This window comes from Cupressus sempervirens, chromosome 9 (assembly GCF_028749045.1).
Source record: "Cupressus sempervirens isolate cs-2001-9-10 chromosome 9, ASM2874904v1, whole genome shotgun sequence".
Taxonomy (NCBI): domain Eukaryota; kingdom Viridiplantae; phylum Streptophyta; class Pinopsida; order Cupressales; family Cupressaceae; genus Cupressus; species Cupressus sempervirens.
Genome location: NC_143126.1, coordinates 320,974,866 through 321,000,648, shown reverse-complemented (window position 1 = coordinate 321,000,648; position 25,783 = coordinate 320,974,866).

Genomic DNA, 25,783 nt, shown 5'->3' with positions numbered 1-25,783 from the left:
TAGAGTTCTTCTAGTCATAATTTCAACTCTTTCTTCATACATTTTGAACATATGAAAAGCATCTAATTTTATGTTAAGAAACATTATTGACATAATCCTTGAGTAGTCATCAATGAGTATGAAGTATTTGTCTCAGTGATACCTATTGGGCCTAATGGGTCCAAATAAATATGTATACATCATATCTAAAATGTGTTTATGAAGTACAATTTTCTCTTGAAACTTGAACTGGTCATTTTCCCAAATTGGCATTCTTTGTATGTTGTATTATTTGATTTGTTCAATATTGGCTTTCCTCGAACATTTTTCTTTCTACTGACTTTTACCAAATTATCAAAGTTCACATGCCACAGTTCTTATGCCATATCTACTTATCTTCAAATTTCATAATTAAACAATTACAAATAGTAGTATTGAGCTTGAAAAGGTTAACTTTTCTCTATTCTTCGATGATAATAAATTTCCCATTTACCATCACTAAATTCAAATTTTGAAACCTTTTCTACTCAATTGAGATACACTAAGCAAGCTATACTCATTCCATCTACCCAATACACATCTTCAAAAGTAATCTCATTGGTTAAATCAATCGTACCTTTACCTTTGATTACACAAGGTGATCCATTACCAAACCTAATTGAACCTCCATCATAGTGTTCCATGGTTACAAAATTTTCCATGTCTCCAGTCATATGGTGTGTATAGTTATTATCAATGATCCACTTCTTTTATATCAACAAACATTATTTCCTCATCATCTTCATCACCACTTGAGTTCTATTCATTTTCCTCATCCTTGGTGATGTAACACAACTTCTTGCTCTTTTGAGAAAAATTCATGTACTCCTTATATTTATTTTTCTTTTCTCTGGCATGTTCCTTCTTTGGCTTGTTTGGACATCTATATGCAAAGTGACCAATCTATCTATAGTTCCAACATGCAATAGGGTTGTTTCCTTTATATATTCATTTTCCTATAGTAAATCATTTTGCAAGTAAGGCTTCAAGTTGTAGCTAGGAATACAACTTCATTAACAATTTGACTATTATTTTAGTTACTCGGTTCAAAAGTACTTATCCCCAATAAGTGAATCGATGGTAATCTTACTCTTATTGGTTGTCCTTAGCTATTCTATAGAAGAAACTTGAATAACATACATGGTTGGAAGGTTTCTAAGTATTTTACTTACACCTTCACTTTCTTCAATATTTCCACCATTTCCTTTGATCGTTGTAATAATCTCCTTGATCCTTTTTCCTTACCATGCAATGGTTTCATTCTCATGCATTCTCATGGCATCATATTTACCTTTCAATCCTTCAAGTTTTTCTTTCAAGACATGTTCATCTCCTCCATGAACTTCTACCAACTTATCCCACTTCTATTTTGCTAAAAGAATATCTTGGATGTCACCATACTCAGAGTTGCATAGAGCACTTGTGATTTATATCATTACAAAATTATGAATCATTTCTTTCTTTCTTTTGTGCTTTAGTGATAGTACATTATGGCTATGCATATTGCTTATTAATATAATCTATTACATTATCTATGATTCTTGATAGCTATACTTTCATCTCACTTTACCACATGCCAAAGGTATCCTTATACTTGTTAAACTTAGGTGATCCTTCCTACACATCTTGAGATCTTTACCCTAGCTGATTAAGCTTCCAAATTTGGGACATAAGCTCTGCCTAAAATTGTTGATATATGAATATTATTGGGGAGGGGGTTAGTAAATTAGTAGTCACCAACTTTAACAATAAAATATAATTCAAATTTTACCAATAGCAATCTTATTTTTCCTATCAGAACATTATCAGTTAACTAAACATTAAGAATCCATTTGACATGGTAAAACATTTACTTGTATTAATCTTATGAAAACCTAATTACAGTGAAAACCACTCTATGAGATTGGTGCCCGCAATAATTATACTCTTTTGGAATACACTTTGTTAGGATCTTGCATAGGTAAGAGTTACAAAAACACTAATAGGTGCTACTCTATTGAGGGATTTCCTTGAGACCTGTTAAAGTCTTTACCCTATTAGGAGTAAATTGATTAGAGGATTTAGGCACTCTACTCTAATAATGCCACCCTATTAAAGTATTTACAATAAACTTGTTAGAGTCATTTGATAAAGGATTTTACTATCACAATTAATTGAAATCAACAACTACCAATGATTTATAGTTTACACTAACTTGCTATGTCAGATCCATTATAGTTCCATAACAATAACACATCAATCCAATCCTCTAATAAAATATGTACCTTTAATGTGATCAAAATAATTTCATTGTGCTATTTATAATCTCCTCTATTCACCGCTATCCTTCTTCCTCTTTGCTATGATACCAAACTTCATCCTTATTTCTCCTATATGTAGAGACATTACAATCATAAACCCTAAATCTAGATCTTATGATCAAAACTTCATCATCAACTTTACTCTTGCAAACTCTATCATCTCCATAAGACATTTTTGACCTTGTAGAAACCTCTTAATCAATCCTTTATGTCTTTCTTGTCTCTATTTTAGTATCATCATATTGATCCTTGAGTTACGCTTGATTTTTCCCACCTTTCTTCTTTACAATCAATATTTTCCCTTAATTTACTCACTACTCACCTATAAGTCTCCACTACTTTTGATAAGACTTCCTTTACTCTGAAAAGGTTTTGCTTCTAGTTCTTCAATAATTCCTAGTATTTTTGATAGTTGTTACCTATTACAATTTGTTCTTCAATATGACTTTTTACTTTTCTTCTTTAATTTAACCTAGATTATTCTTTACTAGTATCCTCTTATCTTTTGACAAACAACCAAACCATTTAACTATCCATCATTATTTGTTCTAAGTGTTACTAGATAAGATCCTCATTGACATATTTTTGTTTCCTTCTCTTCATCTCTACAATTGGTTATGTTCTAATGATATGGTATCAGGTCAAAAAAAATGTGTCAAGTAGTTTTACATTAATGAAATAAAGTATAATTTATATCATGTTTATCAATATGTGCTAATCCTCAACAAATTGTCTATTTCTTCAAAAACTTCATAAAGTAAATTAGTTATGCCAACATGTAGTGTATCCCTACTCAATCAAGGATGTAATGTGTATGTGCTAGTCTAATCAGGGATGTAGTGCATCCCTACTAAGAATCCATTTTTGTCCCCTTCTTGGGCCCTGAGTCTAAGGTTATTTGAGGTGTAAATTTCTAGGTCCAAATGACCTGTAGGAGAAAGATATTCTAAAGCCTTTAACAACCCATCCTTTTGCCTCATTTTTCATCCATAAATATCCAAGAAGATCCACCATATACATAATTCATCAAGCAAGATATCAAGTTCTCAATCTCTCTTCAAGCGTTCAAGCCATGTCTCCATTTAAGATCAAGGGTTCAATAATTCAAGCAATTAAAGGAGTTTATGCAAGATCTAACATTTTCAACATTCAAGATCCTTTGTTGCATCTTCTACATTCATCCTTCCATCCATTCCTAAGGTGAATATTCAAGCACATCCATTCATGAAGGTTTTGTTTTACTTTAATTTTCATTCTTATTATTTTGGAAGTTAAGTCAAGGCTATTATGTTTAGGTACTTGATTATATTTAAGTTGAGCATCTTTATAGATTTACATTACTTCATGTTAGATATACTTCCACTACTTGGCATCATTCTCTATTTTCTATCTCAATTCAAGGTTAATTCCTAAACTAGGGTTTGACAAAGTCAACCCCCAGCCCCCTCGGAACAAATAGAAACCCTTTATTTAACAAATTTTGGATCTTGGAAGGAAGAACATACTGCAGATTCAAATACCCTTTATGTCAATCTTCAGAGATCTAAAATTTATTTTGATATCAAAAACTATTGATCAGGGTCATATTTCTTCCCTACTGCCTAAAGACATCCCTATTAAGAAAAGTTGGCTCTACCAAATAATTGAACAATTTCTAGCTTTTGTATAACTCACTATTTTTAGTCTAGAACATGAGATTTTTCACTTTTGGAGGATATTTGATATCTCATTTTTAGATTTGTATTTCACAAGGTGAGTTTTATTTCCTTTCTCATTTCAATACATTTTATCATTTCTATATATTTTAGGTTTACATTACATATCTATTTTCCTAAAACCCTCTTAATGTGGAGGTGGGGGAGAAGTAAGTCTAAGTAATTAACTAGCTTGCATTAGGTCATGAACTGACACTTCCTTTAGTGTTAATTGGGCCTAAATTTGGAGGTGAATCTTGGTTTTCCCCTTCATTAGTTGTTAGGGTGGATGATTACATTTTTCCCTTAAACATCTTTGGTGAACCAGTTGATGGCGACTTTTTCTTTTATAGTGTTGGATTCTTGCTTCAATTCTATCATGTGTTCATACATCTTTGGTGAATCTGATGCACTTTCATCCCTTATTTGATTTTGTAGTTAGATTATTGCATTTCATTGTGTTTTCACCTTCATTAAATAATTAGACGAACCCCTTCTTTTGATTTTGAGTTAGATTGTTGCTCTTTGGTAGCTTACATTTTGATTTATGGAGATCTTTTGGTGTATGGTTGTATTTCTCAATATTCTTTTAGTTGCTTCTCTTTTTAATATTATGATGTATATAATATTTCCTTGCATTTCATAGTGTTTATGGCCCTTTATACTCTCCTTTCTTATGTTATTATGAGATTAATGATTACATCTTTTCCTTATTTCAAGTTTATGGTTAGGTTGTTATTTAGTTGGCTTATTCTTTCTTTGTATTATGTGAGAACCTTAGTTGATGATCCACCTAATCCTTTTCCTCACCCTCCTAACCCTCTTTCTCTATCTTCATCTCCTTGAACTTTTCAAATGTATGTTCAAGCTCAAACCATAATTCACAATGATGATGCTCAAGAGTTATTTATTGCACCTTCTTCTCCTCTTCCTAATCATGATGATATTTAGGGGTTATTAAAGCTACTTCTATTCCTCCTCCTATTATTATCCCTTGCACTACCTTTGTTTATGATTCTAGTGAAAAATCTCCTCATGTTGAAGACTTGAAACATAACTATACTACAAGATATGGCATGATTACTAAACAAGGTTACAAAGGCTTATGACTTGGTATTAATGAAAATGGTACTAAAAATCCTATTCATATTTCTCTTAAGAAGGATATACATGGTTTATGTTTTTCTCTTTCTTGAATAGTAGTAGAATATCATATTTGACCTCCTCTTCATCTTCTGTTACCTACTCCTAATCTTGATTACTAAGATACTTGTCAATACATAGCTTTAAAGGTCCCTATTCAATTACTTGTTGTTGAAACAATTTTTTGTAGCATTTCTCTCCAAGAGACTCTTTTCAAATGTTCATGTTGATGTAGGAGTATCCTAGGGTAGTGGGCAATCCTATAGGAGTGTCGAGCTTGGATTTTTTGGACCCTATGTTTCAAAATGTTAGGGTTATATTTGAGGCATATTGGTGGATCTTGTCTTATGTCCACATAAGGATTTGAGTGATTGTATTGGAGTTAGAGCTCTTTTGGTGGCTACTAGTAATGTGTTCCTTATTTCCTTGTTGGACTTTCGAGGTTATCTCTGTGAGCTTTGATCCATGGGAGTTGTCTTGTGTGCCATTAGATATGGATCATTGGATGGCATGTGGACCTATGGCTAAGGCCACATAATGTTATTTTACCTTTGAGTTAGTTATGATTATAAACTTAGAGCCTATCTGACATAGAGCTCTCCCTTATATAGGCAACTAGGTTGTGGTGTGGCCTTAAACTACTTCAAATACCCTAAAATGAAGTTCAGAGAGGGCTCTACACCTTTTTATAGAATTTACTCACAAACATGAACTAGGTACTCAAAAGAGCACAATTAGGTCTCTAAGCACAAAACCACTAAATACTGGGATATGCTTGAAATGAGAGTCTATGTGTTCCAAGGGGAATGGAAAGGTTTTTGAACATTCAAAAAACTCAACTTGATGGGTTAGAACAACCTAACTTATGTCCAACAACTACAAATAGAAAAACTAGCTTTTAGGCTTAGGAGTCCCAATTAGCCCTACCAAAGAGGAAATGAGAAAATTGGTTTGAAATTACTCTAAAAGACCTAGAAAAAAAAGTTGATATCTAGGAACCCTTTGGAAAATGCTTATGATTCTAAGGCTTTAGACTCTTAATTGATTAGATGACCACCAAACTAAAAATGCAACAATTAGCCCTGTTGGGCCTAATTGATTGGGTTTGTGAAGGAAGTACAAATTGAGCTACTAATTAGACTTAACCACTAACTAAGAAACTAGGAGGAATTAATGAGAGATTACACTCCACTATTAGAAAGGTTTTATCCATCCCCTGAGTGCTTCTAGTACTTTAATACATGTTGCCCCAAACCACACACATAGAGATGTTTGGTCTAGGGTTGGGTTGTAAAGTTAGATAACTCGCTTTCCACCTCTCATTCTTTTGGGGTCTTATAGTACACCCTCCTAAATTGCATTTTCTTGAGTGACATGAGATTTCCAAAGTGGAAATCAAGTTAGGGCATTTTTTTCAAAACTTGTCAATGCAACAAAGGTTTTGGTGTACCCAAAGAAGAATGTTAAATATCTTTTGATGTTGATTATTTCAATCCTCCAAACCACTCACATTCTTCTCCTAAGACATTCAAGATTTAAGTTTAAAACATCATTTTCTTCTTCCAATCTATACTAGTCTATACACTCACGTGTTATAGTCAATTATAAGGAAAAATGGAAGCTTTTATGATTTCAAATTGAAAAAGTACATGTTCTCTATCTTCCACCCACCTAAAAGGGCTATTTGAAGACCTTTCTCAACTAATCCAACTAATTTTCAAAGGTTGTGACCATTGGGGAATGATTAAGTGAAAATTTTTAAATGTAATAAAAAATTTTCAAGCATTTACCAAGCAGTCAGTGATAACTGAGTTCACTCGAGCATCAAAGATAGTTTCTTGTATGTGCCAAGTGTTCAGTGGTAATCGAGTTCAAAGATAATATTGACCAAGTTGTGTTAGTTAATGAAGGAATGCCAACATAAACTATGTACTAACTGAGTTGAATTGGTTAACAAATGGATCCTCTGAGTTAGCTGAGTACACATATTTAGAAGCCTAAGAACACACCTACCCTATCATAGGACTAAGATGTGCCTAGTGACCATAGTAAAAAACCAATGATTTATAAAATACCAATGGTGACTAGGCCTTACAAGTAGGCTTATTTGTAATGAAAAACTACTTCTAAAAATTATCAAAGACTCTTAGGTATGAATGTCCTTGAGTGAAACTCATGAAGAGCTTGTTGTAGTGGATGCTCTAGAGAGTGGAGGAATAGGTGCTCCTGCACCCTACTCCCTTGTTTTAAAAACTCAGGTCCCACTTGAGGATAGTTGTTGAATAGAAGTGGCATGCTTGGCAATGCATTCTTCACTCACCTATGTAGCATCTATATTTGGACGACTCTTCCATTTGACCAAGTAGTCTGTGTAGGTCTTCTGTCTTATTTTCTTGACCACCTTAGAATCCAAAATCTTCTCCAACTATAGTGGTTCTCTAGGTGGCAAGTCTTTGATCCATTCCACCTGTACATTATCAATATCTTGCACAAAATCATTAGTTCCCGCATTACCTTTGAAATGTTTGAGATCAAAAACATCAAAGATAGGAGAAATATAGATGGTTGGGGGAAATGAGATTTGATATGTGTTTTCCCCAAATTTATGCAGTATCTAACAAGGTCCAACCTTTCTTATCTACAACTTGGTGTGTCCCTTGGGTAGCCTTGATTTGTTTAGATATGCCCACACTTGATATCCTTCCTTGAAAGAAATGTGTATTTTCTTCTTGTCTGCTTGTTCTTTGTACCTTGTAGTATTCTAATGCAAAGTGTCTTTAACTTGATCATGAATTTTCTTGATCCATGCTAAAAATTCTTCACCTTGTGCACTAACTTTGAAGTTATTTAGTAAATCTCTCGATTCCATGACTCCTTAAGGATGAAGTCCATAGATTACTTGGAATGGTGTCTTCCCTTTTGACCTGTTTACTAAGTCATTGAAGGAAAGTTCTACTTGAGGGAGGATAGCATCCCATGTCTATCCATGTTGTTTGGTTAGACATCTTAGAAGGTTGCCTAAAGATATGTTTATTATTTCAGTCTGCCCATCTTTTTGTGGATGGTAGGAAGAACTGAAAGATAGATTTATGCCCAACTTTTTCCATACGGTCCTCCAAATATGACCTTGGAATTTTACATCTTTATCAAAGATAATGGATGTTGGTAATCCATGAATCCTGATTGCATCCTTGAAAAATAGGTTAGCAATATGTGAAGCATTATTAGAGCTTTTGCAAGGAACAAAATGAGCCATTTTACTAAATCTATCCACAATAACAAAAATGCTATCAAGACCATGTCTAGTTCTTGGGAGACCTAAGACAAAATCCATACACACATTTTCCCATGGCTTTGCTAGAATTGGTAAGGGTTGGTAAACACCTTGGTTTGTTTTGACTTCCTTGGCTCTTTAGAAAATTGTACAAGTTTCAATAAACTCTCTGACATTAGTAGGTAGTTTTGGCCAATGATAGTTTCTCCTTAAGAGTTCTAGAGTCTTTTCAATCCCAAAGTGTCCTCCTAATGTGCCGCAATGATTCTCTTTGATCATATTTTCCCTCATGGAACATCTTGGAACTCATAGTTGTCCTCCTTTAAACAAGAGACCATTCTCCAATAAATATTTAGAATATGTTGTGTTATAGACATTAGATTATGGAGATCAAACCTTATGAATGTCACCAAAAGCTAGATCATCTTTGTATAGGTGTTTAAGGGTATCAATCCCCATGCTTTGCACTTATACTTCTTCCACAAAAGTGACTCTCCCGATGAGAGCATCTACTACCCTTTTTGCAGTGCCTTTCTTGTGCTTAATAGAGAATGTGAAGGCTTAGAGTTGCTCAACCCATTCCATGTGTCTACAACTCAACTTGTCTTGGTTATTTAGGAAGCTTAATGTGTGATTGTCTATATAGATAATGAATTCCTTAGGAAGCAAGTAGTGCCTCCATTTCTTAAGAGCCTGAACTATAGCATACAGTTCTACATCATATGTATTGTATTTATTCTTAGCATCATTGAATTTTTCAGAGAAGAAGGCCACTGGTCTTCCCTCTTGACTAAGAATTGCACCTATGGCAAGGTTGCTAGCACCAGTCTCCACTATGAACATGTTGAAGATAGGTAGTGCCAAGATTGGATATTGTGCTACTCTACCCTTCAAATATTCAAATGCTTCATCTGCTTGTGTTCTCCATTGAAACTTTGTCTTCTTACCTCCTTTATGGTATCCAATAAGGGTACACATATATGACTGATCTTCTTGACAAAATTTCTATAAAATGTTGCCAATCCATGGAAGATCTTGACTTCCCTTGCTATCTTAGGTGTTGGCCAATTAATGATAGCCTCTACCTTTTTAGGATCCATTTTCAACGTGCTTTTAGAGATGACAAAGCCTAAGAATATCAATTATGTTTTCATAAATGCACATTTTTCAAGGTTGATTGCTAACTTCATTTCATGTAGCCTTTGAAGGACTTGTTCCAAATGCTTCATATGCCCTTCCTTTGTTTTGCTAAAGATTAGTATGTCATCTAGATAGACTACTACAAACTTACCTATGAAGTCATGAAGCACTTCATTCATCAGCCTCATGAAGGTTCTAGGGGAATTTCTTAGACCAAATGGCATGAAAATTCATTCATATAAACCTTTAGTGGTTTTAAATGTTATTTTCCACTCATCTCTAGGCCTGATCCTTATCTAATGATAGCCTGATTTAAGGTCTATTTCAGAAAAGTAGCATGGTCTTGCAAGTTTGTCTAGTAGATCTTCAATTCTAGGTATAGGGAAACTATACCTCATAATTATTGCCTTAGGGTTAGTGCAAAGTCTCTATTTTCCATCCTTTTGAGAGGCCAATACACTAGGGATTTCACAAGGGTTGAGACTCTTTTTTATGAGTCCTTTTCCAACAAATCATTGATCTATTTAGACACCTTTGCATTTTGATCAGGGGTGAGTTTGTATGTAGCCTTGTTGGGGAGAGAAGCACTTGGTATGAAGTCTATCTAATGTGAGATGTCCCTCAATGGTGGGAGTTCATTTGGTGTGTCTCCTACAAGTATTCCTTTGTACTTTTGTAGTAGACCATCTACTTCCTTAGGTACTTCTTTAGTGACTTCTTTTATCTTAGGTTTGAGAACCAGAGCATACCCTATTCAAAAGTCTTAGATTATGTTCATCATTTATTTTTCTCTTGCCATAATGGCTAACTTCTCTTTAGGTTTCTCTTGGTGAGGGTTGGGATTAGGGAGAAGGTTGTACTTATGACCATCTTTACTAATTTGGTACTTGTTTGTGACACCATCATGTTTGGCCTTAAGGTCATACTACCATGGACACCCTAGTAGAAGGTGACAAATATGCATTTCTACAATGTTACAAAGGACTCTATCCTTGTAGTCTTTTATTGAAAAATCTACCCAAGCCTAGTCATTTATAAGGGTTTGTTGTCCTTTTGTCATCTAAGATAGATGGGAGGGATTTGGGTGGGGTATTTTCTCTAAATTTAGTTTATCTACCATTTCTTTGGATACAAGATTTTTAGTAGAACAAAATCAATAACTACCTTGCATACTTTTCCATGGATTTTGTTGCTGGTCCTAAAAAGAGTCTTTCTTTGAGGAGGCTTCATTGGCATGGATGCTTGAGTCAATGTCCTCTTCATCATGAGAGAAACCCCTTATTCACCATCATAGTCTCTTACACTTTCATCATCATCATCTTCTTGGAAAATATTTGTTCTTCTCTCTCCTTGGTTATTCTTCTTCCCAGGACACTTGTTTTGTATAGTGGTCCATCTGGTTACAATTGTAGCATTTGATCTGCCTGTTGTTTCTTCCACTATTTCGACCTCTCCCATTACCTCTTGTTCCTCTATATCCACCTCTTGAATTGATTTCTCTTTGACTATTCTCCTTATTGGAATCTCTTGTGGTCTATTGATTTATGTTCCTTTAATTCCATGGTTTCCTCTTCCTCTATCATTCTTTCCTTTGTTTCTACCACTTTGCTCATTCCTTCTTTTGAACTTCTCTTCAACCTTGAGTGCCAATTGGTAGCACTGGGTCACTATGGTAGGACTTGTTAAACTTAGTTCATCTTGAATGGAAATCCTTAGTCCTTTCATGTATCTAGCAAGTTTCACACTTTCAAGCTCAAAAAGTTTAGACTTCATTACTAACTTCTAAAATTCTTCAGTATAGGTAGAGATGTCCATCTCTTTTTGCCTCAAACTCATCCTTTTCTTATGAAGTTGAACTTCATAGTCCTTAGGGACATAGGTCTCTCTAAGTAGGGTCACCATCTTCTTCCATGTGGTGACTAGATTCTTGTTACTCTTCACCCTATCATCTTGAAGTTCCACTATGTGAATACAGAGCCTTTGAACCTTGACTTGGCAATATTCACCCTTTGGTTCTTAGGGATGTCTTCACAGTCAAAGAAATTGGTAAGGGCATCTACCCAATCCATTGTAGTCTCTAGGTCCATCTTCCCATTGTATGTATGAAAATCAAGCTTAGCATCCATGGTTCTACTCTCCATAGATTTTAGAGTCCTCACAAGCAACCTCTGGTCAACAAGACATTCTTCTTCATCCTTCTCAAGGGGTTCTTCATCACTCCCTTGTTTGACTTCTTCAAAGTTTTCACCACTTCTATTTCAAAACTCTTCCTTAAGCTTTTCCATCTCTTGCCTCATCAATTGCATCTCCTTTTTCCTTTGCTCATCTTTCCTTAGTTTCTAGTCTCTACGACATTTCACTATCTCTTCATAGGTCATCCTTGTAGATAACCCTCCATCTTCTCCTTCCATGGTGTTAATAGATCTTTTACCCTAAGGGTTCTTAAGTTGCTTTGATACCACTTGATGCATAGCTCTCCCTTATATAGGCAACTAGGTTGTGGTGTGACCTTAGAATACTTCAAATACATCAAAATGGAGTTAATAGAGGGCTCTATGCCTTTGTATAAACTTTACACACAAACACGAACTAGGTACTTGAAAGAGCACAACTAGGTCTCTAAGCACAAAACCACTAACTACTAGGATATGCTTGAAATGGGAACCTATGTGTTCAAAGGGGGATAGAAAGGTTCCTAAAAATTAAAAAAACTCAACTTGATGGGTTAGAATAGCTTAACTTATTCCTAGTAGCCCCAAACAACAAAACTAGCTTTTAGGTCTAGTAGTCCCAATTAGCCCTACCAAAGAGGAAATGAGAACTTGGTTTGTAATTAATCCAAAATCCAAAATACTTAGAAAAAAAGTTGATATCGAGACACCATTTTAGAAGATGCTTCTGATTCCAAGGCTTCATACTCCTAACTAATTAGATGACCACCAAAACAAAAATGCAATAATCAACCCTAATTGATTGGGTTTGTGAAGAAAGTACAAATTAGGCTATTGATCAGACATAGCCACCAACTAAGAAACTAAGAGGGATCTATTAGTGATCACACTCCACCATTAGAAAGGTTTTATCCATCCCCTAAGTAATTTTGGCACCTCAATACATGTCGTCCTAAACCAAACAGATAGAGATGTTTGGTCTAGGGTTGGGTTGCAAAATTAGATAACTCACTTTCCACCTCCCATCCTTCTAGGGTCTTATAGTACACCCCTCTAACTTTAATTTTATTGAGTGGCATGATATTTCCACAGTAGAAATGTAAGTTAAGGCATTTTTTCAAAAACTTGTCAATGGAACAAGGATTTTGGTGTACTCGAAGAAGAATGTTAAATATCTTTTGATGTTGATTACTTCAATACTTAAAACCATTCAAATTCTTCTCCTAAGACATTCAAGATTCAAGTTTAAACAATTATTTTATTCTACTAGTCTATACACTCATGTGTTATAGCCAATTATAAGGAAAAATGGGAGATTTTATTGATTTCAAATTGCAAAAGTACATGTTCTCTATCTTCCACCTTCCTAGAAGGGATATTTGAAGACCTTTCTTGACTAATCCAACCAAATTTCAAAGGTTGTAACCATTGGAGAGTGATTATGTGAAAGTTGTTAAATGTAATAAAAAATTGTCAAGTCTTTACCAAGCAACCAGTGATAACTGAGCTCACTCAAGCATCGGAGATTGTTTTCCATATGTGTCAAGCATTTAGTGGTAACTAAGTTTAGTGATAGTATTGATTGAGTTGGGTCGGTTAGTGAAGGAATGCCAACATAAAATTTGTACTATCCAAGTTGGGTCAATTAACAAAGAGATCCTTTGAGTTAACCAAATACACATGTTTAGAAGCCTAAGAACACACCTACCCTATCCTAGGACTAAGATGTGCCTGATGACCATAGTAAAAAACCCATGGTATATAAAACACCAATGGTGACTAGGTCTTACAAGTAGGCTTATTTGTAATGAAAAACTACTTCTAAAACTTATCAAAGACTCTTAGGCATCAATACCCTTGAGTGAAACTCATGAACAGATTTTTGTAGTTGATGCTTTGGAGAGTGGAGGAATAGGTGCTCATGCACCACTATCCTAAGTGTTATATAATTTTCTATGTCAACTTGTAGCTTGAGTGTTTATTTAATGTAACTTGCTATGATGATTTGTGGCTTGGCTTAGTATAAGTAGATGGTCTTGTGATGTCTAGTGTCATGTTTTATTAAAGATGGAGTCTAGCAAGAGTAGCTAATAAGAGAAAAGTTTAGCACAACTAGCATCTAAGAGTGGGCTTAGAAAACAAGAAGATTTCTTGGTGGCTCGTGAGCACAAGTTTACATTTTGCTTGGTGTTTCTACCAGATTGTTATGTTATTATAAATTTGGGCTAGCTAGGATTTATTTAGATCTTGTGGGATCTTGCAAAATGATTACTATAATTGTTTTAGTATGTGTCCATAACTAGGAAGGCCTTACAACCTAACATATTTCATGTAATCAATCATTTGATGAATAAAGAGTTGTATTTTCTATTAGACCATGTGTGTTATTTTTGTATTTCCATTGCGTGGTCATTTTTTGGGGACTAGGTCATCTCATTTGGAGGTACACCTACCTTATGCTGCATCAAGTGGTATTATAGTAAAGGTTTGATCTGGTCAGGGACTATTTAGGGATTTGTTGTAGAGGAGTTGTGAAGATCTTGGAAGATGCCTCTGAGAAGATTGAACTATAAGGTAATTGTAGATCTTGATAATGCTATGGAGACTAAGATTTTAGAGAAGGTTAGATCATATTTTAGATCTAAGATGGAATTGATGAAGAAGAATATGGTCCCTGAGATCATTAGAGCTATAGCTAGCGTACTAAGGAATGTGGGTACAAAAGATAGTTATGAGGAAGTCGTTGAAGATTTCAAAGTTGTTGGATCTAGTGAAGAAGATAGAATTGATTGCATGGAAGATAGAACTTGATAGTTGGATAGATCTAAAGCTCAGTTGAAGTTGAAGTTTAAGATGGGTGTTTCTAATTTCTTAGGTCCTCTTAATCTTGAAGATCTGATTGATTGGATTGGTGAATTGCAAGACTACCTTGAGTTAGAGGATGTTGGAGATCCACTTAGGGTGAGGTTAGCATAGATTGAGTTTAAAAGACATGTTTCTTTATGGTGGAAAGAATTGCAAAGATATAAAGAAGAGGAAGGTGAAATGAAGAACACTACATGAAAATTAATGGTGATAAAATTAAAGGCTAAGTTCATTCCTGTTGATTATAAAATTGACTTATTTAAGAGATTGTAGAATCTAAAATAGAAATATATATATATGAAGTATTATACTGAGGAATTCTACAAGTTGACAATTCAGTTTGGAGATAAAGAACTTTCCAAGGAAAACATGGGTAGATATATTAATCATTTGAGATTCAATCTTCAAGATGAGATTGGCATGTTGAAGATTGATTCAGTTTAGAATTCTTATCAATATGCTCTAAAAGTAGAAGATAAGTTAAAGACAAGACATCAAGGTAGTTCCTAAGGGAAGGAAAACAAGGAACACTTGGTGAAGGATAAACCAAATGTTGAGGATGAACTGAAACCTATTGAATAGAGGAAGAGAACATGTAAATGTGGATTTAAAGGTACTTACTTTAGATATGGTGAAGAAGGACTTAGATCTTTTGAATGTCCAAATGATGATGGAAAGGTCAATGATAAAGAGTTTTTGTAGTGCATGAGAATGAGGACTCAGTAAATGAGCTTGAGGTGGAAGATAACTTGTTGGTTTGACAAGTATTATTTGGCAAAAGAAGATATTTGTTTAGGACTCATTGTAAATATGGAGATAATTTTTGAAATGTGACTATGCATGGTGGTAATATTGATAACCTAGTTACCAAGGAGATGGTTCAGAAATTTGGTTTGAAGAGAGCAAGATATCCTTGTTCTTATAAATTTATTTGGTTGCAAGATGAGCATGATTTACATGTAGGGGAGTAGTGTCTTGTTAATTTTAAGATTTTAGAGTATGTTGATCAAGTGTTATGTGATATTGTGGACATGATTAGTTATCATGTATTACTTGGTAGACCTTGGCAGTATGATGTTAGGGCAGTGCATGATTGTGTGAAGAATGTGTTTAATTTTGAGAAGGGTGGCATAAAGTTTTCCCTAATTTCTTTGTATAATAAAGAGCTTGGGAGGAAGAAATTGAGTTTTGGTAGGCAAGTTGAGTTGAAGGATTTTCAAGGGGCTAGATATTAGCATGGGAAATAGACCCATGGCACAACAAAGATAGATGCAAAGATGATAGTTGTAGGAAAGGAGTTGCAGAAGTAGAACAAAGGAAAGAGTGTACAAGTTGATAACTTAGAGGACATGTATGTGAAGACCTAGTTTGGGGTTTATGTTTTGAATCCTAGAATATACTCTTCTAGCTACTAAGAACATATTTTCATACTTGGGGTGTCTAATGTAGGAGCATCTTGGGGTACTGGGCAATCCTACATGAGTATCAAGCTTTGATTTTGTGGACCCTATTTTTTGTGCATTTAGTGTTATGTTTAGCACATATTGGTGGACCTTATCCTATGTGCACATAAGGTTTGGAGTGATTGTATTGGATTTAGAGATCTTTTGGTGGTTGTTAGTAATGTGTTCCTTATTTCTTGGGTAGGCTCTGGAGATTATTTTTGTGAGATTTTATATGTGGGAGTTATCTCTTGTACTATTAGATATGGATCATTGGATGACATGCAGACCTATGGTTAAGGTCACATAATGTTATTTTACATTATGAGCTAGTTATGAGTATAAAATCAAGGCATGTACTAAGTGTTATTTAATCTTCCAGGCCAACTTGTGGCTTTAGTGTTTATTTAATGTGAGTGTTTAGCTAATGTAACTTGCTAGGATGACATGTGGCTTGGTTTAGAATAAGTAGAGAGTCTTGTGATGTCAAGTGTCACATTTCATTGAGGATGGAGTTGAAAAAGAGTAGCTTACATGAGTGAAATTTAGTAGAGCTAGTAGCTGAGAGTGGGCTTAGGAAAAAAGAAGATTGCCTGGTGGCTTACAAGAAATAGTCTAGATCTTGCTTGGGGTTTCTACCAAATTATTTTTCTATTAAAAATCTAGGCCAGCTAGGAGTTATTTGGATCTTGTGGGATCTTATAGAACTATTACTGTAATTGCTTTTGTATTTTTCCATAATCGAAATGTCCTTATAGCCTGACACAATGCATGTAATTAGTCACTTGATGAATAAAGAGTTGGATTTCCTATTATATCTAGTGTGTCATTGTTGTATTTACATTGTGTTTATTTTGGGGGGCTAGGTCATCTCCTTTGGAGGTATCCGGCCTCAAACTACATCACATGTCCTTTTTACTATGATTATTCTCACATGCTTTCTAATTGTATAATTTTCTATTTGTATGTAAAGGAATATGCTTCTTTAATAATTATTCCTTATATGTGGGAGGTGTTATAATTTCATCATAATTTAACTTATCCTTTCTTCTCACCTATTGGGGTTGTTTTCCTGTTATCTTTCATAATGGGCATTAGGAATCTCCAAATAGGTTTCTCTTTCTTGTCCCTTAACTAGGGGGAAAGGTTTCTCCCTTTATTTCCTTGTAGGGATATTTTTTGCCTCCTATAGATAGGTATTTTTATTTACAAAAAATTATGTGGGAGAAAGATATTGTTATCCTTTCTTTTCCATCTTTCTAGAATCCATTCCATCTCTTAGGAATTGTGTTTCTTTCTCCTTGTGTCTTCTTGTAATTTGGTTCTCTTTCTTGCGTGTTGCTTGATAGTATTTCCTCATTACATGTTGATGTTCTTCTTTCCATTTTTGGATGCATTATCTATGTATGTTACATCTCTTTACACTACATTAGTGTTGATTCCTTTCTTTACTATGTTACTCATGTTTATTCTTTAGGTTTTATAATAAAATTCTTTCATCTACTTATTTTATTTGTCTATAGATATGATTATGTTATGATTCATGTTTATCTATGATATATCATGATTTGTTACATGCAAGAGTGTATGTCTCTGTCTACAAATGCCTTTTCATGTCTAAGATTTTAATGCATCTCATTTAATGATCATATATAGTTTACTTCAAATGAGATATCTTTCCTTACATCTCATGTTGTTTGGAATTGATTATCCTATGGTGTTTTCTTGCTTTAATTTTCTATATGGTGTTGCATTATCCTATAATACTTCTTGTTATATAATCCATTATAGACTTCTTTTTCTAGACTTACACTTGGGGGGCAAGAGACTTTTTTCATTATTTAGCTCTTTTTCTAAGGATCTACTTTCCTCAGGCTTAAGTGGAACTTTTTTACTATGTGAGATTGTTCTTTATTTATGAAGGATTGTGTATTGACTATGGATTCTTTCTTTTGCAAGAGGTGTATGTCCCGTGTCTTCACCTCTTATTTATCAAATAAAGATATGTCTATTATATACACTTTCCTTTAATTTGGGTTAAAGTTTGTTATCCTTCATCCAAGGATCCCTAATCCACATATACATAGGGGGATTAATAGGTGCATTATTGTTCTTTTTCCCCTCTTCTTGGAGATATTATATTGGTCAAGAATCTCTTCTTAGGTGGATTTCTTATAATTAATATTTCTCCTTTTTCGAGATCCTCTTTCCATAAGTAATACATCCTTTTCACAAATGACCATGTACTTAGATGGTAAGGGAAAAGCTCCTTCACTCTACATATAGTCCACATTGTTTTTGATTGATGGTAAAGATAGGTTTTTAAGGGACCTAAAACCCTTTATAGTCTCAAAGAAGATAGGTTTTCAAAAGATTCATCATATACATCAGTTACCCCCGAAGTAGGTAACACCAAACAAGACACAAAAAAAAACCAAAAAACCTACTAAAAACAACACAAACACTTAAATAGAGGGGATAAAAAACCAAGAGACCAACAAAACAAGACCATATTAGACCAAACTACACCAGTTGCATAAGAAGAGACTCAGTCTCCTCCTCCAATTCTTCCAACCTCTAAAATGATTTGATAACTACCAATTTTACCTTGGGCTTTCCCTTATTTTCTTTAATCTTCCATCTTTTTTTATCGGCTTCTATCACAAGGATTTTTTTTTCAACACATAGGAAGTCCCAGGATCCTTATCCACATTGATGACCTCACTAGCCTTTTAGCTCTTGAGTAGTTTATGCAGACTTTTGAGATTTTATCTAAAGTCTTTGAGGCCTTCATGACTTTGGAGAAAAATGATTCTGAGAAGAGATTCATTCTTTTCATGCCCTCATGCATCTAATGCATATGGACTTCCAAAATAGCTTTGAAGTCACTATCCACATTGTTGACATGAATCTTTTTTCGTTTCCCTTTTGGATTTATTCAAATTTCTTATGCAAATCCTACACACCCTCATTGAGTTTCTTTATTTCCTCAACCATCCACTTATCAACTTTAAAAGAGTAGTCATACCTGGCCTTGACAGTTTTCAAGATATTCATTGGGCCTTTTGGATTTACATTGATCTCTTCACTTTTCCTCTTTGAATTAATATCATACTTCCCCTTTTCTCTTGTGGCTTCATTTTGAGAAAAGATATGCTCTTTCTTGCCAGTGTAATCTTGATAAATGAGTTCCTTTAAAGGATTAAGGTCTCTCCCACTCCCATGATTTTGGGTCCTCTTGATGGTGTTGGTAGTGTCACTATTTCCAAATTCCTCCTCTGCCTTGCTTTCTCCAATTTCATGAAGGATATCTCCCATCTCCTATTCCTAGTGATTTTCAACATTCGTCACCTCATTTTTAACATCATCCTCTTTATCTAAACCCTCTTCTTCCATAACCACATTCTCCTCTTTGACCTTCTATGTTTTTTCCTCAATGTCAGCTTCCTCATCATCCTCATTGTCCCCCTCTTCCTCATTATTCCCCTCTTCCTCACTAACCTCTTCATTTGATTCCCCGTCCTCCTTAGAACTTTCAGATTCCTTAGTATCATAATTATTGTCACTCTCCTCAAAATTGGATTCCTTGCATTTTAAAATTTTTACCCTTTTTATGTTTCAATTTTGAAGAAAACTCATCTGAAGAATCCTTAAAATCATCCTGATCCTTTTTTCCCTTGGTCGAATCCTTTCCCTCACCTTGAGCACATTTCTGCTTCTTTTGAATGACATCCATTTCTTTAGCCTAGTTTTTTGGCCTAAGGCTCTTCCCCACTTTATAATAATCATAGTACTTAGAAATTAATTTCATAAGATCCTCATGGAGAATAAGATTGGCCAGATTACTGCAGTGCTTGGTAAAACCATTTAACTAGAGATCTTTGCAAATAGTAGGGTGAATAAATACACTTTTTTATGTGTGGAGTAGTTTAAAAAAACAAAATGGTAATTTATAACCCTAGTAAATATGTCATCTATAGTTATGGTTTCCATAATAACCTTCAATACATGCCTCTATTTTTTCTTGATTTGTGTTATCTCAAAAAAACTAACATTTTTCTTTACCGATCTAGATCTTTCTCTAGCTCTCTTTGGAAATAACTATACAACTTCTTTATCATGTTTAATATCTTTGAAAACTTCTTACCATTATTCAACATGCATGTGACTTTAGCAATTAGGTCCATGAAGAGATCAACCTTCCAATTATGCAAAATAACTTTGCCCTCATTCTAGGTTTCCACAAAGTTTAGTGTAATTTCTTCATTGACCCCCTTGAATTTCATAAGAAGATTCACAATTCCACCCTTCAAAAGAATTTGTCAAGTTTTCTTTTTGGTCTTCCATTGGCATGAATTCGATTCCACATAGTTAAAATTGCCACCCATTTTCTTGATCCTTCTATACTTACTAGTCTCCGTTCTATTGAGGTTAGAATTTATTGAGGAATTAACCCCTAAATGGGGGTTTAAAATACCCAAAATCATGAGACAAGGAAATATTTCTCTCTTAGTATTGATAGTACACAAATCATGATGCGTTTTTATCACTGTAGAAAATTAATGATAACCCCCACATAGATGTTAAGTTTTTCCTCATTTATCAAATTAATCAAATCCTTATGCATGTTGGCAGTACTAGGCCAAGTAATGATTTCATTACTTGAAGTTCCAACAATGGCCAAATTATAGGGTGCCATATTGGTTTCTCTAAAATCATGACTAATATGGGACATATCAAAACTTCATGCCACTATCTTGACTTTATCGATCATGTGTCTTATATCTTGTGTCATATCACAATTGCCTCTAATGTAGTTAATAATATTTTTTGAGTCACCAACCATCCAAAAATTTTCACATCCCACCATTTTCACCAATTGAATGGTATGCAGTGAAACCACAACTTCTATTGAATGAAAAATTTGAATCCCTAGGGGGACAATGATAACATAAATATAGTTACCAACCTCATTTCTCACAATACCCCCAGGTTTTGCATTACCTAGATTTCCCTTTGATGCACCATTGGAGTTATTTTTAAACCAAAATTTGAGGGGGAAACATTCACACAAGGTTCTCCCTTTTAGATCTTTGGTCTTTATTTTTATTTTAGAAATATCCCAAATTTTAATACTTTCCAATACATCTTTCTTTTGGTTCTTATCTTGTTCGCATCATCACCTACACATTTTCATTTATGTAGTATACAATCCATTCACATACCTCTCTTGGTTATTTCCTTTGGTTTGAAAATAACCTATTATTTTGTTCTTTCCACATGTTCTAGATAGTGTGAGCAACAATCAAATTTCACAATTTTTCCAATCCGTTATTAGAAATAGGGCTCATCTATTGATAAAAAAATCTTGAATGGTGTTCAAAAAAACCCAATGAAGGTTCATTTTGGAGAAGAGACTAGACCAGACCTTAAGCATATAGGGACACTTGAGGAATAGGTGGTTCACAATTTCTACTACACATTCACAAAGATAACATCTATTAGGTAAAACAAAACCCCATTTTTCAAGGTTTTCAATGGTTAGAAATTTGTCTTGAATAAATAATCAATACAAGATTTTAATTTTAGGAATAAGATTTTTTATCTAGCCATTAGCCCATAAAGGTTTAGCCATGTCTATATACACCTCAAAGAAAATGGAAGCCACCAAAATTTTTCCATGAGGATTGAGTTTCCAAATAATTTTGTCTTAATTTCTGGTCTTAAGAATAAAAGATCGAGATTCAAATTAATAGGGGATAACTCCATACTGATATGTTTTAGGTTAGTCCAATTGTTTTCCCTCTAGTAGCCACTAGCTTCATTTCCAAAGGGCTCAATACATCTATCCTTATAAGGAGCTAAATTGGGATAATCCTTCAGGGGTTTATCCACAAGCCAAGTATTATCCAAAAAATTTATTTTGTTGCCCTTCCCAAGGATCCACTTACATCCAAGTCTAGATATGGATTTGCACTTTGGATAATGTTCCAATTAGGAGAGGCTAAAATTAAGAAAAGTTTCCAAATTCCCTAAACTAGTAAGCTATTTCTTTTTCATGATAACATTCATCTCCTTTTCATCTTCATAAATTCTCAAAGTTTATTTAGTTAGAAGGGCTTTATTAGTCAATATGATCGATCTTAATCCTAGACCTCCTCTCTTGTTAGGATTGCATACATGATATTCCCATTTGATAATAGGAAAATTATTTTTCACTTCCATTCTAGCCCATATAAAAGATCTCTAAATTTCTTAAACACATTTGCATATTTTGCTGGAATGGAGAACAAACTTAGATCATAGATAGGTAAATTATGCAAGGTAGCTTTGAGAAATTGAATCTTACTTGCCTAACTAAGGAGGGAATCTTTCCAACTAGCCAACTTAGCATTAAACCTAACAATTGACTTATTCCAAAAAGAGTCATCCACTTCCAATCGTAAAAACCCTAAATAAGTGGAAGAAAACAAATCAATCCTGCACCCCAAAATTCTAAACATTCTCAATTTTCTCTCCTTAGGAGTGTTGATAAAAAAGATAGAGTTTTTAGACCAATTAATTAATTTCCTAGTAGCTTAAATGTAGTTAGAGATAGCTTGTTTAAACATTTTGGCTTCCTGGATAGAAGAAATTTCCATGAGGACAATATCATCTATGAATTGCTCATGAGAGAAAGTTTTAGGTCTAGAAGAGGTGTGAAGCCCTTCAGCATTTCATTCCCAAACGTACTGACCAATCAATCTTCCTAGAGTCTCAACCATACTAGAAAATAATATGGACATTCAAGAGGCTCTTCTTGTCTAAGCCCTCTAGAAGGTTTGAAAAAGTTGGAAGAGTTCTTGTTCACCAAAATAGCCACTGAAGAAGGAGATATTAATTTCCATGAGATTGATCACTCTTTTATTGAAACCAAAAGATTTAAGCCCCTTGCACAAGAACAACCAATCATCTCTATCATAGGTTTTAGATAAATCTAACTTCATAATGAAACCTTCTTTATTGGTCATTTCCAAAGAGTGAATCTTTTCATGGACAATAATACTAGGAACAAATTCATTTTGATGTTTTAAGATTATTCCAGGAAGAATAGAAATAATTCTAGAAGTAAGAACCTTGAAGATAATCTTGTAAACAAACTTTCATAAACTAATAGGTCTAAATCCATCAATAGTGTGAGCTCCTGGAGTTTTAGGAATAAGAGGAATGAAAGTATAGTTGATCTTTTTGAGTAAAGATTGAGATCCAAAGAAATCCTCAAAAACATTAGAGATATCAATTGAGATGAATTTCCAAAATCTTTGCAAAAAAATGGGGAATCCATATGGACCTGGGGACTTTTCCACTTCAAAAGAGAAAGTCGCCTCTTTAATCTCTTGAATGGTTGGAATAGTAGTTAACATTTTATTTTGAGAAGCAAAGATCCCTTTCGAGATGAAAGAAAACACTTGATCCTAATAGTGAGAATTGAAGGTTGTATCTTCCTTTAGAAGATTAGAAAAATAATTCAACATCTCCTTTTTAATATCCTCATCCTTGTCCACTTTTCTTAACACAGTCTTGATTGAGTTGATCCTACTAGTTGCTTTATGTTTCAAAGCAGTCATACAAAAATATTTTTGCTCACCAACTTCCAACCACAACACTCTAGATCTTTACCTCTAGTAGGTTTTTTCTTTTGTGATAATATTATGGTAGTTAACCATAATTTGACTTTAATTTTTTTGCAATTGGTTAAAGAAGCCATTCTCTTGGATCTTCTCTTGAACATTTTTAAGTTTTATAATAGTTTTAATATTATCTTAAAAAATTTCCCCAAAAACCTATTTGTTCTAATTCTTAATCTTAGTTTTGATATATCCAATAAACCTTAAACATGGTAGTTACCTCCACATTGATATTCCACCATTCCTTTATTCTAGATTCCAACTCAAGGTGAGCTTACCAGATTCTTTCAAATTTGGAGGGTTGATCAGTCTTACTAGTTAAAGGATCAACAATAAAAGAAAGGGGAGAATGGTCAGAACCAATGCGAGGGAGATAGGAGAGACTACAAAAATTAAAAGACAACCAATCCACATTATTTCTTTAAGGATATATCCTTGTTAATGTAAGGATATCTTCTTATTTACATTTTCCAATGTTTTTTTAAGATTGTTTGTTTTAGTCTTTTTCATTTTGTTCAATCTCTTGGTTTTGGTTTTCTCTTTGATTTGGTATATCTCAGGGCTTAATTAGATTTGTTAGTCAAAATATATGACCATTTTAGTGCCCAAAAAGTGGACTCTCCAAGATCAATTGCATATTAAAAAAAGTGGATTTTATATTCTAATATTGAGTTGCACTTCAAAAAAAAAAAAACTTAAATTCGCTTTATGTTATGTTTTTAAGTTACTTTATGACTTAAATTTATCACTTAAGTCATTATAGTACACTTTATGTTATATTTTGATGTTGAGTTTCTTTTTTATTTTTCACTTAAGGGACTATAGTGTAATATATAGTCTAATTTAATGTTGAGATTTACTTTAGTGTTTTGTTTTAAAACATTCATGGAAAATGTTACTTTTTTGAAAATATTTGCACATAATATGTAACCTATATAGTGTAAATATTCTATTTGAAAAGTTTATTTGGTATTTGTTCAATAATCAATTAGACATGTGCTAAATAGAAAATTTAAGTTATGCAACTCGATAACATGTCATTTTAAAAATCTGTCATGCAAATGCATCTAGATAATGTGATTCTCTTCTTGCATGCAAATACAAATGACCAAAATATGCAAATGCTTCTTGAGAGTTTGATTTTGGCTTGTCCAACCCAAATACATGATGAGTTAAGACATATTTTTAAAAATGAAAACACATCTGGAGAGTGCAATTTGCATTTGAAGGCAAACATAAAACATGTTATTGCACTTTTAAAGAGTGATTTTATTTGAGGGGAAATGTTTGACTTGGGAAATTTAAAAAAAAACATATTTTAAAACATGCAAAAGGCTTTGGAGAGTGTGATTTGCATGAGAAACACCTTTTCCAACCTAGGTGTTGCATGTTATGAACCTCTAAGAGTGTGATTTGCATTAGAAAAATTCTTTTACATGCATTCAATTCATGTGTTTCACCTTGGAGAGTGTGATTTTTCTCTTAAATAGAAAAAGTTTGAGTTGGAAGGATTTTTAAATCATGTGATTGCATCCCAAGAGTGTTATTTGTAATTGAGAGCATGCATTCTTCCAAAACATCACATGCAATGGAATCCCAACAATGTGATTTGTCATTAAGAGCATGCATTCTTTCAAAATGTCACATGTAATGGCAGTCCAAGAGTGTGATTTTCACTAAAAATGAAAAATGCATGCATTTTAAAAATATGTATTTGAATTTCTAGAGTGTTTTGTGGCTTTTACTCCATGAAAGTTTTTCTCAAGTCCACATTTTCCCTCTTGGATCTAAAACATGTTTCATGCATTTGCATCTCTAGGACACAATTTTCATTAAAAATTCCCAAATACATGCATACCGTAAAAAATATTTGCATGAAAATGACTTTGGAGACCACGTTTTTCATGTTTGAGACAAAAATGCCTATGATCTAGGGCCTTCTTAATTAGATTTGCATAAAAAATGTTTGAAGAAAGATAGCTGCAATAACATCTTGCTCATTCATGCAAATGCATTTACCCTTAGAGACCATATTTTTCCTTAAAACTTTGAATTTTTTAAAGATTTTT